Consider the following 19,576-nt stretch of genomic DNA (forward strand, 5'->3'; position numbering starts at 1 on the left):
GAATGAAGCAGATCCAAAGAACACACCGCTACTCTCTAGTACATTAGCAAAATAGAAGCAAGTATTTTTTCCCCAGGAGAATGATTTCAGGAACATGGCAATCTTAGAGTTTCACTGAAAGAAAAAGGTAAGGTTGTTACCCAAGAAAGCTAACAGACTGGACACCGCAGGTGTTGGTGGGGGGAAGAACAAACAAACAAAACACCCCCACAAGAATAAACCCACAACACATTGCCAAGGAGATAAATGCAAACTCATCCTTGTTAGGTGTCCGGTACTTCTAATTTGTCCCAGATCTTCTACAGAGCTATACTCATTGATTCACAATGTTATAATTCTAGCTGTCTGCCTTGCATTTCATCTGCAAATTGCCAGTCCTGTTCCACAAATAGCCTGACCAAATACGAATCACTGGATCACACAAGCCAAACAGTGCTGGTTTGCATTAAGTTTTCCAGCCGTAAGTTGCAATTCAGAAACTATTTCATGAGCCCACAGATAACCTCACCATCCCAGCCTAACCTAAAGTTCTCATGAATCTAACCACTAAACTTCCCCATTCCAAGTTTCATAGGTAGATAGCTGGACACCAAGTCTCAGAAGGAAACAGATGTTCACTTTTGTGAAAAGCTGTGTTGGTTCCAAGCATAAAATGACCTGTGCTGCTGATTTTTTTCCCCCACCTACCGCTGCCAGGGCAGTGGCATGGTGAGGCAGGTGGTGAGCAGCAATGCAGGACCTACCCTGCCCACCCCCCCCAGAATGCAGCCCTGTAGCACCCTGGCCAGGCAAGTGGTGCAGAGCCAGCAAGGGGACTGGGGCCACCCAGAGCACAGCTGGCACCAGTTATAGCTGCAGGGACAAGGCACAGCTGGAGCATCACAACAGCAAGGCAAAAGCAGAACTAGTGAGGTGCAAGGCTGGGCAAGCATATCTACAACATAGCTCAGGCGAGGGGCACGGACCAAGGCTTAAATGCGTAAAAGTGGTCCAAGGGCAGAGATCTGCAACACAGCTCCATCCTGGCCATCGGACCCAGGCCCAGGGGCACCTGCCACCAACAACCATCCCAGCAAGGGGACAGGGAGGAAGAGCTGGCAGAGGCAGGTTTTGGAGAAGGATGGTACAGGTTGGTCAGATCTGTTGGAGCCTGCTGGAGAACTCGGCACCCTGGCACGTTTCCTGGTAAAGCCAGGCTGGACCTCACAGAAGCAGCTCAGTAACAGCCACAGAAGACACCCAAAGGAAAGTAATGCCACAATATCTAGTACTTCTCACATAGATTTACGAGCAGCTATTCTTTTGCCCCAACTCCCCCAACTTCAAACCACAGATGTCAGCAGAAGTCTCTTTACATTAAGAGCAAGAGAGATGGCCAGGATGATGGAAATAGGGAGCATGATTAGAGCCATCACGGAGGAAGACAAATGTCAGGACTGTAGTAAAACATAAAATTTAAATAAAATTTATCATGGCCAAAGCACCTCCCTGTAGGTAGCAGGAGGATTTAAATTCACCGATATTATTATTGATTAGAAGATATAGTGCATGGTAGCAGCAAGACTGTAAAGCTCAATTTTGCCTGTATACGATTTCCAACAAAATTGGATTTTTCCTGCTTACTTCTTTCGTTTGACACAAAAAGATTTTTCTTTTCTAAAATGTCTCTAGCTTTTTCCTCCCCCCATATTTTGTCATAGTGTCTGAAAAAACATAGTAGTATATTCATTCTGAAGGAAAGGGAGACCCTGGATTCTTCCAAGTAGAAAGTTTCTAGTGAAGATGAGAGGAGGCTCATCTGGGGGAACTGCGGTGAGGCAAGGAGGGGAAAGGTTAGACAAACTGAGTAAGAACATCTTTGCAGTTATTCTTGAGAAGGTTACTATTACAACCAGCATGATGTCATTTTTCTAGAGTGAAACATCCTACAGGAAAACACCTAGGGGGGCCATCAACATTACTGGATGCCACAAGAAATGAAGTTCCAAAGTGTCTCTTTAGTAGATTAAAAAATAAAAGCAAAAATTCATTTTTCAAAGATAAGCTGATCTTGCATTTTATAAAGCAGTAAGAGTTAGACTTTTTTTCCTAACAGTGATGCCATGAACAGTTAAAATGTTTTTATAATTTATTAAAAAACTAATATTAAACAGAAATTAACCTGAATACACCACCAACTGGTGAACAAACGTTACAGATTCTTTTTCTGCCTGATCTACTGGGAATACATTCACAGCCAGAGTACCTTTCTTTAGATCAGCTCATAACTCATGCTTTTATTACACTCTCTGGCGTGACAGCTAGGTGCAGATTTCCAATAAAGGGAAAAATTCCACGTATTAACACCTTCTCAAGTAGCACATCCCACGGTACAATTATGATCATCTGTAACTCTATCCAGGCTATATGAAAGACATTTTGCTAACATTTCAATGACTTTCCTGGTGCTCCAGAAAAGCCCATAATGCAAAACATTTTTGACTTGAAGTGTTAACTAAGGGATTGATAAAACCTAATTCTTCTCAGAATACTCATTTTCATGACTAGTAACAATAAAGTTATTAATGATACTTCTATATCATAAACAACCCTGCCAGAGTCACTGGAACTCTTACAGAGAGATCCTGTCCTTTGCCAATGCTTTCTGCAAAAGCTTTTGTCAGCAGAAAGCACTGTAAACTCCATTCACCTTCACGAACTCCAGGAAGCCTTAAACAACTGTGCATTAAAGAATAAACAAAGTTTGTTGTTCTTGTCACTGGGACACCTCAATCTGTGTGCCTACCTTATTCAGAAGGAATACTGGCCTCACTGAGGTCAACACCTTAGTATCAGTATTACTAGGGTTTCTTTCAAAATTTCTTAACAGCTTGCAGTTTACCCACAGATCCTATAGAAGTGTAACGTGGAGATGCTTCAAGGACAGATCATATGAGACAAGTTAAACCTGACCAGTGTGTCAGGTGGTAGCATCCTTGATGCAGAATCACATCAAGAAATCACAGGAGGAGGCAGGCAGGAATGAAACCAAAGAAAAATCATCAACACTGCACCCCATTTCTATTGCTTTCCACTAACAGTGTAGTGATCCCACCTTCAAGGTAAAGGATCCAGGCAGCAGGTGCTCTTACAGGGCTGCAGCAGTTGGAAGAGAGTCCCCGTGGAGAACCCAGAATCAGCAATAGCAGCAAGCTTCGTAGTCATAGCTCAAAATTAAAACATAGACATTCTGGCCTGCCCCTACAGCTTTCCCAAGACCATAACCAGCTTGAAAAAAATCCCTATCCTGCCTCAAGAGTTCTGAAACACTATCTCTTTTAAGCTGTCTTTTATACTTGGAAAATGGAAATTAATATGAACAAATTCAAATAATGAGCAAAACACCATTTTCTACGCCATACCTTCAATTTCTCCTTCTCACCTTTGGTAACCAGTATTACAATACCTCCTCATATTTGAAATTCTCCAAATGCCTGACATAGCTCAAATACAACTTCAAATTGCTCTAGGAAATGAGAAAAACAGTGTCTATCTCTTTTTTCAGAAGTGAAACCTGGAATTATATGTTATGCATTGGCCGAGGTCAACCAAGATCACCACAGCAGGCTTGGGAATGGAACTAACATTCTATCCTATATTTACCATAAGACAGTTCTTCACTGAACTGAAGAAAAAAGAGCATTTTACAGCTTCTGATCTCTGAGCTTCACTGACCTAGAGTTAATACTTATAAGTCTACAATGGACTTTTTCAAAATTGTGCCACTGCATGCTTAAAGCTTTTTTTTTGATAAGTTTCTTTTCCATCTTTTATTAAATACAAACGTTTTGATAATTGCAATGATTTTTGATTAAGATTTTACTCATACATTAGACATTAGGTATTTCATTACATATGTTTACTCTGTCCTCATTGTTAGCGAACTGCATTTAGACACAAAGTTGTTTGACTTGTAACTTTAATACAATTATAACACTTTAATGAGAGATTTTAGAATAGACATGTCTTTTTCAGCAAGTCTGAGTATATAAAGGTAGTGTAAGGACATGTGTTCATTTGTGTACATGTATACAAATGCACACACACATTTAAATTGCATATATTTTTTACAGATGCAAGTAACAATGAGTTTTCACAACTTTAAGATCGCTTCATAATGCTTTCAACATTCAATAGAAGAACAAAGTGAAATGAATGTAAAATCTTTGAAGTGTTAAAAAAAAAAATAGTCTTGTTCTGTATGTTTTTTCTTGTTAAGGCTGGATATTTCTCTCCAGGATTCCCAAAGATAAAACATGCAATCAATGCATGGTAAATTTTATCCAGAAACACATACTGCTGTAAAGACACTGCATAAGCAATAGTATATATACACGTCTCTGGGAAACAGACTCCATAATTAATGTTCTTTCTGACTTTCTGACAAGGCTACTTAGACATCTACCCCTTGCCCTCACATGGCAGAATGCTTTTATATATAAATATATATATACACACACTTGTGTTTATTATATAATAATTTTATATAATTATATATTATATACGTATTTATAATTCTTCCAATGAAAGTTCAATATTCAATACAGTCATAAAATATTAAGGGACAAACAAGTTTTCACTTAAAAATATGCCACATATGTTTTCTTAGTTTGAATTTATGGCACACACACACTATAAAAAAAAAGAGTCATAACTCATCCTTTAACAAAAACAAACCACCAAAATACCCTAAGAGCCAGCAGCACAGCAATACTTGAAACAAAGATTTTATTATCACTATTTTTTTTACCCTGAGCACTGGTAATTTAGGCATTCAGCAGTCCCCAGAACTCATTTAACACCAATAAAAACACATGTTATCTAAATGCAAGAGATAAAAGACAGACAATTATGTTTAACAGTAAAACTCCAGGCTAATATTCCCAAATGGATGATTAGTCAAAGAGCAACAGGTTATTTTGTGAGATTTTGCAGAAAAACATTACACATTTTATGCCTGTTAGATCAATCCTTCCCTTTAGTGTTATCACATCAATGCCTATTTGTAATTTTATGTCTGTTCGCTTATAAAACAAGTAGATGAAATTAAAAAAGGTAAATTCTCCTATTGACTTATTTATTATCATGAGTAAGATAAATGAGTTGAATATTCATTATATATTATTAGTTCCTCTCTTTTTCTCCCCAATCCCAGAGTCTTAGTTATTCATCTAGTCATTTTCAGCCATAAGACAAAAGGATGACACTTGCATATACTTTGCTGACACACTCGACTTTATAGAAATATTTCTGCTCTAGTGCATGCCTTCAAAAGATAAGGGAGAAATAGAGTGGGCTCCAGGTTAGACAGGACCAAGAAAACCTTGGTTCATACTGGGACCAGAAATGAAAGAGTGGAAATGACACAGGGGACAGCGGGAAGGTTTGTGTGTTTAATTCCGCTCTGACCAGGAGGCAAGAAATACAGTTCAATTTTTATAGATTCAGGAGGCTTGAGAAACCAGGTGATTTACTGCAAGAGAAGGCCACATCTGGAGGAAGAGGACATCTTTACTTTCCTTTTTACTGTCTTTTTTCCTGGGAAGTGGTCATCAGTCACTTCAATTTTAAAATAGTTTTGGCACCTTTTATAACCAGTTTGTTGACTCTTAATCAGAAAATCTCCCGGTAACATACCCAGGAACCAAGACACTTTCTTATCATGTGCTGGAGAGAAGTCTTATCATTCACAGAAAAAGCAAAACAGTGAGCAAGCACTGGAGATTAACAGCCTCAAAAAAAAAAAATAAAATAAAATAAAAAAAGGAGTCATAACAATCTTTTTTTTTTTTGGCATAAGATTTCTGTAAGAGAATGGACATAGGAGAGGATGCCCAGCCATATATCAACTGAAACTAGCTAAAAGTATGTTTTATCATTATGATCCACCCTAAAACATATGAAGTTTTCCACAGTTTTATCATATGCTAGATATATATTGCTTTTACTATACTCCTCCATAAGTTATCCTATAACTGAGATGCACCATGGTTCACAGACTTGGTGACATCTATTCATGCTCTTTGCTCACTCACTGCAATACACCTGGAAAGCTGTTTCTCCACCTATTTTCAAGGCAAACCCTGGGCTATGCTATAATTGATCCTAGGCAGGTATTTAGCACAGATGTTTTACATCAACAAAAAGCACAAAGCACCATCAAATCAGAGCTCTGAGTGATCTGGAACACTAGTTATTATCAAGACCTGTTAATCTAAGTAGAGGTGACCCCTGCTCCCATCATCTCATACCATTTATATTGAAAAAAGCAAAAGAATGGCAGTGACATTAGGTCTGCTACCACCCTCTTATCACCGCTCAGTGGGACATCTCTAAGCAGGTCATCCGTTTTCCACAGAAAACATGAATAAAAACTCATTAGTCCTCAAAATTCACTCTGATGTATTGAGGCCTATTTAAAGTGTCATTTCCTCTGTATGAAAGAAAACCAAATTAGAATTGATTAAGCCTCACTGCATTTCTGTATTTATAAATATGTATATCCTACATTTCCTTAATAACTCTTTAATAATACCAGGGGCCCTGCAATTCAAACAGTACACAACTGATAGGGGCAAGATAGCCTTAAGCCTTGGTGCTCCATGAAGAGGATCAAGTAGCTGTTAAATTCATACAGAGTAACTGAGAGGGAATAGAGAAGGTAGGAAAAGAAAATTTCACCATGGAAACATAGATTCACCAAACTATATCTAGCTTGACTGTGAAGTAGCTGAGTTTAGTTAGAATCTATCCATTTTTCTTTCTGTCTGCGAAGAAGGCAAAACTCTGTCTGTGTTATAATTGATTGCAAATACTTATTGTCCTCAGCCCCGAGAGTGAACACTACCCCAACGTGCCATGAGGCCACCCTTACTGGAATCTACTCCACAAGCAAATACAAAGCCACCCAAGGTAAGTAACTTTGTGCTGCCACTGCCTATTCCAGTATCAAAATGAACTTTCTGAAAGCTGGGGTATTTCACAGGCACAGGCCTGTCAAAATAGTATCACTCTCCAAAGCAGGGGATTAGAATTCAAGGGACGGATTATTCACAGTCAAAAAGTTAACTTTGTGTTACATCTAGCTCTCAGCACACCCAGCAACCCACCCGCAAACACAAACCTTACCACTAGGCACATCAAAAGTAGAGTAACACAACAAATCTAAGTTTGCAACAATTGCACAAGTTGCCAAACCAGTGAAGATGTAAAGGCAATTAAAGTATTTCATTTTTGAGAACCTTTGAGCCCATGGAGGTACCCAGAGATCAGAAAGAACCAGCAGTTTTTAAGATCTTTCTAACCAGTTATGAACTTGACATTCATATGGGTCACTTGAATTCTAGCTTTTAAATGCATTCCTAATAAACAATTTCTAACTATCCTGTTATGACAACTTCCGAGTAGTAGTCCAGGCACCTGAAACTAAAACACTTATGAAGTTGTTCTTCTCAACCTTATCTCAGACAGTGGGCAAAGGAGCTGAAGAAGGAAACGCACCTGATTTATATCCCGTATGTTTTTTTTGCTCTAGCAAGACCTTTCCTGGAAGTTACAGCAGAGAAACACATCTCCCCTGAGCTTTTACACCTGCAAGCAGTACAAAAACAAATACACTTTCACTGGATGTCCAGCACACTTTAATCCAAAGCCTGGGCCTCCAGGCAACCCTTTGCAGAACCAGGAAACCACTCACAGAATTAAATACTAGCACTAAACACTCCAGGATCTGGATGTTTCCACCTCACTCCTGGACATACTGCCACCTGTTATCTACTTTTCTCAGCAGAGCATGTACATCCCATATTAACAAATTCATGCTGACACTTAAGTGAGGCTGTTTTTCCTTCTAGATATTTGGCAGTGGGCCCTCCTGTTTGTATCATCATTTGTCAAATCAAGTCATCCTCACTTTCAGGGATTCCTGAATTGTTAGGGTTGTTTCTTTTTCTAATCCTCCTCAGTATTTACTCTAAAATCCATCAGTATTTCCTTGTGCAATAAAGAGAATGTTTCTTTCTACTCTCCTTATTTGCCCTCTACCAGTTTAGAAAGCATATGTTCCTGTTGAAACTGCTTTTGATACATAAGCATTCCCCTCCTTGCCAGCTGAAGGGCTGTCCTCACTGCTTTTCCACAAATCCCTTTCCAGCATGAGGGCGGTCAGCACATAGCCACAGCTGTGCACATTCAGACCACTCCGAGCACACACCATTTATCTACTACCTGTTCTCTAACACTGAGGCAACACTGAGTATCTGGGGTGGCTCTGACACACCCTTTAATCCACAGGCTATTGGCCTCATAGTTTTTCATGAGGACTCAGGAACCTACACAGATTCCTGTGCGAGAAGTTCCTGATATGATGAAAACCTTCCTAAGGAGTGTCCAGCTCTACATCCCACTCAGGGGCACCTGCCAGCCCAGCAGGTACATCCATGACCCCCCTCCTTGCACACCCGCTTGTTGCTCATGAGTGCCGGGATGTCCTTCTCAAACTTTTGCAGATGAAAGAGGCAGCTAGCTTTTGAGTGGCTTTTTGCTAGAGCTGCTAACCCAGGCATGAGGCCAGGCTAACTATAGAGCCCTCACTGCATTCAGAAGACTGAAGCGCTACCTCACCTCAGGGAGCAGCAAGGACTTGGAAGGATCCCCAAGAAAGGGGTGGCCAGGAGGTGCAGGAGACACCAGGCCACTGGACAGGACCCCCACTGGCAAGGACACAGTCCCCCACTACCTGGAGCACAGTACCCAAGTAGCACAGGGCCAGTGGCAGTGAGCATGGTAAGCCTGGAGATCCAGAATCGCTGGGCACAGCCACAGGGAGGAGATCAAGCCAGTATGCCTGTCAACAACACGTCCCAGGAATACAGCCTCAGTATGGTGAGGGGAGGGACTGTGTTCTAGGTCCAGGGTCTGGCTGTAGGGTACAGCCAGGAGCAGCAAGCGACAGAGTAGTAGACAAGGCTTCATCTAGGAAACAAGCTTCCTACAGCTTAGGTCCAAGACCCATCCAGGAGAGAGACAGAAAGGCCCAAGACCCCCAATACCACTGCTGGAGCTGAAATGGAGCTGCCGGGCCTGTGGGCAGGGTATGGGCAGAGGCCCCAGGTGGAGCTGGTCAGGGCCATTAAGGCCTGTTAGTGTCCTCAGGGCCCTGTCAGGTACAACACCTGGCACAGCATGTGTCTACAAAGCTGCTCGGGCAAAGGAAAGGACTCAACGCCTAAATGTAGCTCCTGGGGCGGGGGGGCAGGCAGAGCATGAGGAGGCTCCTTGCAGCTTGCTTCCTCCTGATTGTGGGGCCCAGGCCCTGCAGCTATGCCTGATGGGGCTGCCCAGGGCATTCACTGCTGGATGTGGGGGGCTGCAGAGCCCCAGGGCACATGGGGCCCTGGCTCTTGCTTCCCTGCTCAAGCTGAAAGCTGGCTTTGACATGGGGCTGAGAATTCAAACTGTTCTTTGGAACCTGTGTGGAGTCTCAAAAGCATTGTCACAATTTTTTTTAGATTCTACTGAGATTCTCATGATGTTGAGTGAGGCTAAAAATAAGTTTTCATGGAATCACAGAATGCTTGAGGTTGGAAGGGACCTCTGGAGATCATCTAGTCCAACCCCCCTGCTCAAGCAGGGTCACTTACAGCATGTTGCACAGGGTCGCGTCCAGGCGCGTTTTGAATATCTCCAGAGAAGGAGACTCCACAACCTCTCGGGGCAACCTGTTCCAGTGCTCTGTCACCCTCACAGTGAAGAAATTTTTCCTCATGTTCAGATGAAACTGTCTGTGTTTCAGTTTGTGCCCGTTGCCTCGCATCCTGTCACTCGGCACCACTGAAAAGAGTCTGGTCCCATCCTCTTGACACCCTCCCTTCAGATACTTGTACACATTGATAAGATCTCCTCTCAGCCTTCTCTTCTCCAGGCTAAACAGGCCAAGCTCTCTCAGCCTTTCCTCATAAGAGAGATGCTCCAGTCCCCTAATCATCTTTGTAGCCCTTCGCTGGACTTGCTCCAGCAGTGCCACATCCCTCTTGTACTGGGGAGCCCAGAACTGGACGCAGTACTCTAGATGTGGCCTCAGCAGGGCTGAGTAGAGGGGGAGGATCACCTCCCTCGACCTGCTGGCAACACTCTTCCTGATGCACCCCAGGATACCATTGGCCTTCTTGGCCACAAGGACACATTGCTGCCTCATGCTTAACTTGGTGTCTACCAGCACTCCCAGGTCCTTCTCTGCAGAGCTGCTTTCCAGCAGGTCAGCCCCCAACCTGTACTGGTGACTGGCATTATTCCTCCCCAGGTGCAGGACCCTGCACTTGCCTTTGTTGAACTTCCTGAGGTTCCTCTCTGCCCACCTCTCCAGCCTGTCCAGGTCTCTCTGAATGGCAGCACAGCCCTCTGGGGTATCAGCCACTCCTCCCAGTTTTGTATCGTCAGCAAACTTGCTGAGGGTGCACTCTGTCCCTTCATCCAGGTCATTGATGAAGAAGTTGAACAAGACTGGACCCAGTACTGACCCCTGGGGGACACTGCTAGCTACAGGCCTCCAACTAGACTCTGCGCCACTGATCACAACCCTCTGAGCTCTGCCATTCAGCCAGTTCTCAATCCACCTCACTGTCCACTCATCTAACCCACACTTCCTGAGCTTGTCTATGAGGATGTTCTGGGAGACAGTGTCAAAAGCCTTGCTGAAGTCAAGGGAGACAACATCCACTGCTCTCCCCTCATCTACCCAGCCAGTCATTCCATCAGAGAAGGCTATCAGATTGGTTAAGCATGATTTCCCCTTGGTGAAGCCATGCTGACTACTCCTGATCACCTTCTTGTCCTCCACATGCTTGGAGATGGCCTCCATGATAAGCTGCTCCATCACCTTTCTAGGGATGCAGGTGAGGCTGTTTGGCCTGTAGTTCCCTGGGTCCTCCTTCTTGCCCTTTTTGAAGACTGGGGTGAGATTGGCTTTCTTCCAGTCTTCAGGCACCTCTCCTGTTCTCCATGACCTTTCAAAGATGATGGAGAGTGTCTTCTGAAATAAAATACACAGAAGTCTCAGTTGCATATTAAAGAGTTCTTGGCTTAGCAGCTATAGAAACAAAATTTGAAACATGAACTCTAGTTGCCCAAAGCCCAGACAGGTGTACTTACCATTACTTGAAAATTCATGTTTACTGAGTAAATCTAACTAGGGGTAGCTGGGTATTGGTTTTCTTACCGGCGGGAGGGGTGGGACAAAGAGCTGAAGGAGAACTGACTCCTAGTTTCCTTTGTTACTTTGAATTATATATGAATAGCACATATAATCACATTCAAGTAACCTATGCAAATCTCCAGCTTCACTCTTACATCTCTGAAAATACTTTTTTTTATTTTTCTTTCTTTCCCCTCTATGTCATGTGGATTAGGTAATCAGAAAGGACTCCTCTGGCCAGAAAACATGTGAGTCTACAGTTCCAATCAATACCCTTGTTATCTTATAAACAGCAGAGGACTAGGAGGCTTTTACATTTTCTAAACACGGTTTAGAAGCCTCTTCTTCTAAAGCATGGTTTCATTTTAGTGAAAATATACTATCTTCATATCATTCTTTTGTGTCATCTCTATATTACAAGTTGCCCACTTCACTGTATTAAGCATTGCAAAGTTTTTGGAAGAGGTTATATAGAAAAATACAATGTAATTTTTATACTTCTATTATCATCTAAGTGCAGGTTTAAAGCAATCAGCCTTGCAATAAACAAGAGACTCTCCTGATAGAAACAGCCAGCATTTGTCAGGCATATTTCCTTAAAAAGCCAGAGTTGAGCTGATATTAATAGCAGTCTGTCCTTCTCCCTATCAGTCAGGAATTGCAATCAGCCACAAACACACCCTCTAGTTCTCCTTCAATCAGGGAAATAGTGCAGAAACTCAACTGCAACTATTTAATAAATTCATAAAGGGGAAAAAAACATCAGAAACTGTTGAGACCACACTGTCATACCTTTACTTAAACTAGGAATATTCTTTCTCTGTGAATAGCCTTTTCATTTTCGGTGGGGCTTCACATGCAGCAGTGTACTATGAGCCTTAAAATATAGGTCTGTGTGGTCTGGGAATTTTTTAGTTCACAGTTACTGAGGAAAAAATGAATCAAAATGTTAAAACAGTTACTATTCAGCAGTGATGAAAATGCATGCCTCTTTTTCTTAGGTGCTTTTTGGGAACAGGAAAGTAGGTTACCTGTCAGCTCTTCCAAAACAACCTGTGTAACAAAGCACCAAAGCAGACTCCCTGTTTCCCAACAGTGAAGTATCATTAAAAAAACAACATGCATATAAAACCAGGAAGCTTCTTTTTGAAGAGCTTAAGACATTAACAAAACGGATTCTTTCTCCCAATGGTATGTTTAAACAAGCAAGATACTTTCAAAGTGTTACTGTAAAGAACAGAATTTCACTTATGCATGTATTTGTGATGCCAAATACAAGCTTCTGAAATGCGTTGCAGATTATTGTTCATTATAAAGGAGACACTTGCTAGGTATTGTTAAGCCTCCAGTCTCAATACCATATGGTTTAATTCCCCGATGGGAAATCTAATCCAGGGACAGAAAAGTCACAGCAGGTGGAAAATTATATGAAACTTTTGGCAGTTCTTCAGAAACAATACAAAATAGTTTGGGGGTCAGTTTTGCTGTTGTTTTGTTTTGGTTTTGGTTTTTTTCCCTTTCAGGGAGATAATCTTAGAACACTGTAACAAACTCACACTTGATGCATCACATCCAGAATTAGGAGAGATATTTGCTCAACTTAGCTGAACGTAAACTGCTTTGTGACCTTGACTTAAAGTTCACCAAAATCCTTGGGAATCTTTCTATTGACTCTAACTGGGTAAGGTCCACATTAATATTGATTGCATTGCAAAATTCTTGTAACAATCAGGAATATGTACATATTATTTATAGAACAGAAAAGCATTTTTAAGTTAATGTAACAAAAAATTCCTATGACTGAGTTCTTGAAAATGGCAATGTAGAAATATATTCCTTTTAAAACAGTGCTGCTTATAATACATTTTTTTTTCCTTTAGTTGTGGCCTAGTGAATCTGCCATCCTGGAAAATGTATACAGTAACTTATATGTTTATATTAGCTCTGGTGCTGTCAGAGGATGTTATTCTTAAGTAAATTCATTTTAGCAGTAATGTGCATCAGAACAAGAACGCAAGAGTTTGTTTTCAGGCTACAGGAGATGTTCTTTGGAATCCTTGGAAGTAACAGTAGAAGGATCACTAAAGTCTGAAACTGTCCAAAATTGAGTACAGATAAACCATAGAAGATTAATTCTCCAGAGGAAATGTGGAAGAAGGGCTTTAGCACACACTGCGCACGCGCGCACCCCACCCCCCAAAAGAAGAATTGAAAGATAAATATTTACATTACTTTGAATACTATCATGTAAAGTTTCTCCTGTTTAAACTAATGCAAAATAAACATCTTTCCCTGTCAGAAAACTTGTAATAAATATAAACTCTGCCTATACTTGGTAATTGCAGATACCAATGATCTTGCTACTTGTTATAATGTCTCTTTTGAGTACTGGTTAGATAAATATTTCAGGAAGAGGTTTGTTTTTTGTTTTTCTTTTTAGTATTTTTGAGTGAAAAAATACAAATGCACCATAGAATTACCATTACAGAATTGAAATACACTTACATGGGCAGGAACGCAAATGCAGGAAAAAGGAATTTTGCTCTGAAACTTTAGGCCCAAATAGAGCACATTACATTCACATTTTAATAGTTAAGTGCTACATACCAAAGCATAAAATTACCAGACTAATGCTGCTTTGCTACAATATTAGTTAACAGACTTGCTAAATTACTCCAGCCTATCTGTTGGTCAGAATATTTTGCATGGCCTTCAAATCATATAGATTCTTTTACCTTGTACACTAATAAAAATATCCTGCAAACTTAAATTAGCCATACAGTTGTTCCAGCATGTTATGGTGGGTGTATTATTTTGAAAACACTGTTTAAAAAATACAATAATTCAAAAGATTACCTTAGAGGGGTCATACAGGATGATTTGGTCTACTTTAAAGGTTTAGCGTTTCAGGAAAGCATTAAGCTATTCTGCACTGGAATTTGTCTTTTATGTATACTTGTCATCCACTTGGCAGCACAGAAGAAAATGCGTCTTTCGCTCTGTCTTTGCCCTCCTCCTTGGCTCAGAGTCTTGCAACAATGTACCTGCTTACAATCATATATCTCTAAATATTCAAAATGTTTTGACTGCATTTTGAGACACAACATCTGAAGTGTGCTGGAAAGTCTACAGTAAAACACAGGGGCGCTGTTAGGACATATACCCTAGGCCTAAACTGGGAAAGTACCTGTAACCTCCGTTGTCACTGAAATGCTCCATCTTGATCATAGGATCAACAGTGGTATGTATTGAGCTCTGTAAAACTGGAATGTAAGAAAGTTTTATCTTCAGGGTGTTATATTATTCTGAGGCAGCTAATGCCAGGTTGTTTAATCAAGTAATACAGACAAGCCACATGCATATCAAGGTGATTTACCCACCTTCAGCAACAGCTGAATGTTTTTTATTCCTTTTATCTATATTTGCCTCAACATCACTTGGAAAATTCTAATACTTCTCTAGGTTTTAAAAAGTTTTATCATTATCTGTAAATGCTTCCCATAACATATGTGATGCTTTTGAAGGACAATATTTGCAAAAGACACAGGATGCAAAATGAAACATGGTGACTGAAGTAAGCATCAAAGCCAGTGAAGTTCAGTAAAAGAGAATCTAAATTTACTTAAATGGTATTTCTCATTCTGGAAGGGAATGATAAATAGCATTAGTGTATTGTACAATGCTTCAAAACATGACACATTCACGTATTTATGTTGTTATCAAGCACGTCTAGACATGGCTGCAATGAAGTTCTCCGTTTTACCTTTTTAATTAGGACTTTCCACTCTGCTTTTTTAACAGCTCTTGCAAGAATATTTTGCTATGATAAAAATTAAACTTTTGTGTAAAAGTGTAATCAAAAATCCACCATTTCTGTGGGAATACAAACTCCCCATTTACTAATTACAGAACGGAATTTGACCTATTGTTTGTAATTTCTGTGAGAGGGTTCAAATTAAGTATCTACTGGAAAAGTTTCCAAACTGACAAACCAAGAAACTAATGACTGTTTTTCTGTGGAGTAAGTGCAGCAAATCAGCTTGTAGTTGTAAAATTGCACAAGTATCTAGGGAGGCATTGAAAGTAAAGAGGAATTGGATTTTCCACAACTATTTGAGCTGGAATTTTAAATCCCCTAGCAAAGAACTAGGTGACAAATTTTTTGAAATAGAATGGCTAAATAGCAGCTTTTTTTTGGTTCAGTTTAACCAAATTAATTGTGTTATTTTAAAAATGTTGAAGCCAAATGTTCTGATTTCTTCCTAGAACATTTTGGAATGATGACATGTACCAAACTGAAAAAAAAACTCAACAACAATGAAATAGTAAGTGTCTACCAAATCCATGCCTTTCACTTTATAAAAACATCTATTGTTTCATATACAAAATCTCCACACTGGGATTAACAGCTATACACAGCTTTTTTATTTTTTTCTCTCCTTCCAATCCCCAAAGCAGTCCAGAAATGCGCTAAGCATGTCTCTATCACCTTATTGCTCCATCCTCCTTGCCTTGGACTGCAGATCCTGGACAGCACCTTTGGGGGCACAGAACAGAATCTCTCCTTTCAGATGCAGATTGACCTCTCACACAAAATCTAGTGTCAAATAATGCTTTCCAGTCTGTGTATTTAGGGAATATATATCTATATCTGTATATATAAAAGGAAAGGGCTCCTGGCAGGGAAACAAACTTAAGTTCCTTGTCTTCAAAGCTTGAGTCTTTTCAGACAAAGCTGTTATAGAGGAAAATTCATTTTAAAAATCATGCTTTAAGAGAGCTCTGTGGATTCTCTCAAGAGAAAAGAACTCAGATGTTAGGGTAACACAGCTTCGGTGTGAGAAGAAAATAGAAGGTTTAAACAAGCTTGCTGAAATTATAAAAGCAAATGTTTCAGCCATTTTCTCCCAGATATTTAAAGCTCTGAACAAACAATATGTACACACACATGGTGGTCTGCAGTTTCAAAAGTGAGTAACAGTCTAGAGGAGGTCACTTTGGACTAAAAACTTAAGCATCTGAAAACTGTGTGTTTGTGTGTGTGTGTGTGTGTGTGTGTGTGTGTGTACGTGTATATACCCACAATAGAGCATGGTGGGGACAGAAATGAGGAGAGTGATCTTCCCTCTGAAACGGAAAGCAACAGAGCCCTGAAGCATGCAGCTGCCCCAGCCTTTGCAGTGTTCAGACAACTGAAGGACAACAGAAGACTATAGGTGCAGGTGATCAGCTCCTTCCTTCTCTTATCCCAAGTGATTTATAGGATGCTAGCAGTACTGCAGCTTTCAACCAGTTTTTACCCGAAGTTTAGGTGTCTAAACAGAGGTATCCACGTGTGAGCTCAGCACCTAGACACCCAGTGTACTCACTGGGGATTTAGTCAATGTAGATAATGGAGTTTAGGCATGACTCAGCTAACTGTCCAGTAGATTCTTCTTTAGGGCAAGTTGAGATGAACTCCTCTTCAGTCTTTACTGACTGTAGTGGAGTTTGGAATGGAATTATATGGAATATAATAGAAGTTCAGATATCTCCCTCACATAGAAACACCTATATTTTTAAGTCTACATGTCAGTGTCTCATACTGAATCAATGTCCACATTGCCTCTTCCTCTGCATGGCTTTTGTCATTCCTAAAATATAAAATACACATACAAGCCTTGAAATTTTTAACTTATGTGGATATATATATATATGTGAGTATATATACACATCTATAAAGAGATCATAAAGGAAAGAAGGGGTTTGGTTCTTTATGTCATAAGCAACATGTGATCTCCATTGCTATTTCTTTGTCTTTTTCTTTGTAGGATATGCTGAACATTAAATGATAACTTGAACATAATGGATATGATGCCTTTAAAAAGGCATCTGTCCTCATTTAGCTTAGTTTGAAGCTACAAAACCATTTTTTACTCTAGGGCAGCTGTCTAGAAAGCACACCAGTATGTTTCTGCCAAAAGGCTCAAGTTTCCTTGCCAAGTTTCTTCTGACCATGTAAGATGAGAACAGAAACTCTGTTGTAGCAACTTGAACCACGCATCTTTTCTGATGAGCAGGTCTAACTGTAAGTTCTTTATCAATGTGTTATGAGCAGGTTGTTAGATGCTGAAAATTGCTCTTTTTTCTAAAAGAAGAACATATTCTTCTCATTGTTACATATGGTTTAGATTATCCAAATATTTAAGTTTCTGTATGAATCTTTAGACTATACATGGAACTGATCAAAATATGAAAAAGGTTCAGAGAAAATTTCAGGGGTTTCTGGTCCTTTTGAAATGGGTTTGGGGAGTTTTCTAGTCAAGAAAAAAAGACAGCTGGTGAAACAGCATCATGGGATGAAGCCAAAAGCAATGCTCAGATAAGCAAAACCTTGAATACATCTGCCCAGCTCTAACTCATTTGATGATTCTGGTATGTGCTGGGAAAACATTTAAAGCACAGATAATTGAAATGGGGATGGCTCACTCGAAAGCTCTATATCTGCTCTAGTCTAATAGTTTAAGTATGCATGGGAAAGATACACAGATGAACTTTTAACAACTTTACATCTTTATAATATGTTTAGTGATAATAACAGCTAAGTGGTTTTAGCTATGGCGAAAGCCAAGAAGATGGGCCTGGGGTGAGCTGTGGAGGGTCATGACAGGGTTAAACTGGTGGAAAGTTGCAAGTAGCAAGCAACAGGAGCCTCAGACAAACATACCCAAGGACACTGGTGCAGCTGGGAATGATACATCCTGAGAAAGTACAGATAAACTAGCAGAAGCCAGTGGGAGCCAAGGTTAAGGGCAAGACAGCTTTTCTAAACAAGTAGCAAGGTACAAGGCATGATCGCTGCGTGTGTGATCGGTGTAATGACTGGCTACCTGTGACATAATCTGCATGACGATTGGCTTAGCAAAGTGTGTCTGTGAAACCACTGAAGCAGCTAACTTTTTTAATATGCTCAGAAATAAACAATAAATGTCTCAGGACGCAAACCCTCCTGAGTCCATGCCATTCATCCGCCACAGTGAGCAACAAGGCCATTGGCTGCTTATGCCAACCATTTAGGTTAGAAAGTAATAAATGGTGAAAACAACAGTCCCTCAAGGGAACACATCCACAGATGTCCAGCACTGAGCAGAAGGCTGAGCCCGCTCCACTACGCACAAAGGCCAGGCTGCCAGCCAGGATCAGCTTCGTCAGCCAGCTGGAGTGAATGTCCTGTTCCCCCACGGTGATGGTGCCCATCACAGCTGCGCCAGAGGCACTGCTTGGTGTGTCCTGTGAAGAGCATGCGTGTGTGTGTGTGTGTGTGTGTGTGTGTGTGTGTTTTAAAACAGAACTCACTATCCACCCACAATACCCATCCCACTTTGCAAATTAATATCAGATTTTGTGTTACTCAGTGGTGTCGTTCTTTTCTTTTGGCTACTTCAGCCCTAATTTCCTCCATGGCTGACAGAGGCCTTCAAGTCTGGCACTCCTGCTCTTTAGACCATTGGAACATTTACCCCTTGAGTCAGCATAAATGATTAACAATTATAATATTGACACTAATTAAATATTTCATGTCTGTGCTCTATTAAAATATTGCCCTGGCACCAGACCTTTGTGTTCAAAATGCAAGCTTCACCCCCTTCCTTTGTCTGATTTATAATATTTATAGCAGGATATATGCTTGAAGAATAGATACATTTACAAGGACAGAATATGCATTGTATAATTATAAAGTGAAATGGATTTAAAGGAGTGTGTAAAATACAGTGGGAAAAAATCAGTTTTAATAATACATTTACTTTTCTTGTTAGTTTGTAATTTATAATTCAGCAGGGTTAATTATTCTTCCATTGCCTCTGATAAGACTGAATAAAGACTCTGAAGGAGTACAAGGTGAAAACAAACTTTTGTGAAAAGCTGTTTGACTTTTCCAACTTTGCAGGTTGCATATCTTCAGACTAATTGCATGGCAGTTTTGTTTGCTTGTTTATTTGGCTTTCTGTTGAAAACAGAAAAAAGGCAGAGACTGTTACCTGTCAGACACAGCAAAGCCCCTAAAGGATAGATATTTTGTTCAGTGCATAACAATGGAGACACAAGAGTGACTTAAGAAACCAATGATTCTTTTTCAGAATCACCTTCTTTGGGGGCAAATGGAAGTAGAATAAAATGAGTTGAGAAACCCAGATAATGTAATGAAATGAATTTTTTTATGCTACTGGAGACAACACTGGCTTTATTGATCTCTGGCTGGTCTTTAATTAACAATATACATGCAGAGTATATGCTTTGCAGTATGTTTCTGCCAGTGTTTCTGTTTTGAAATTAAAAAGATTAACTAAGCAATTTAATAATGTGCAA

This window comes from Apteryx mantelli, chromosome 2 (genome assembly GCF_036417845.1).
Source record: "Apteryx mantelli isolate bAptMan1 chromosome 2, bAptMan1.hap1, whole genome shotgun sequence".
Classification (NCBI taxonomy): Eukaryota; Metazoa; Chordata; class Aves; order Apterygiformes; family Apterygidae; genus Apteryx; species Apteryx mantelli.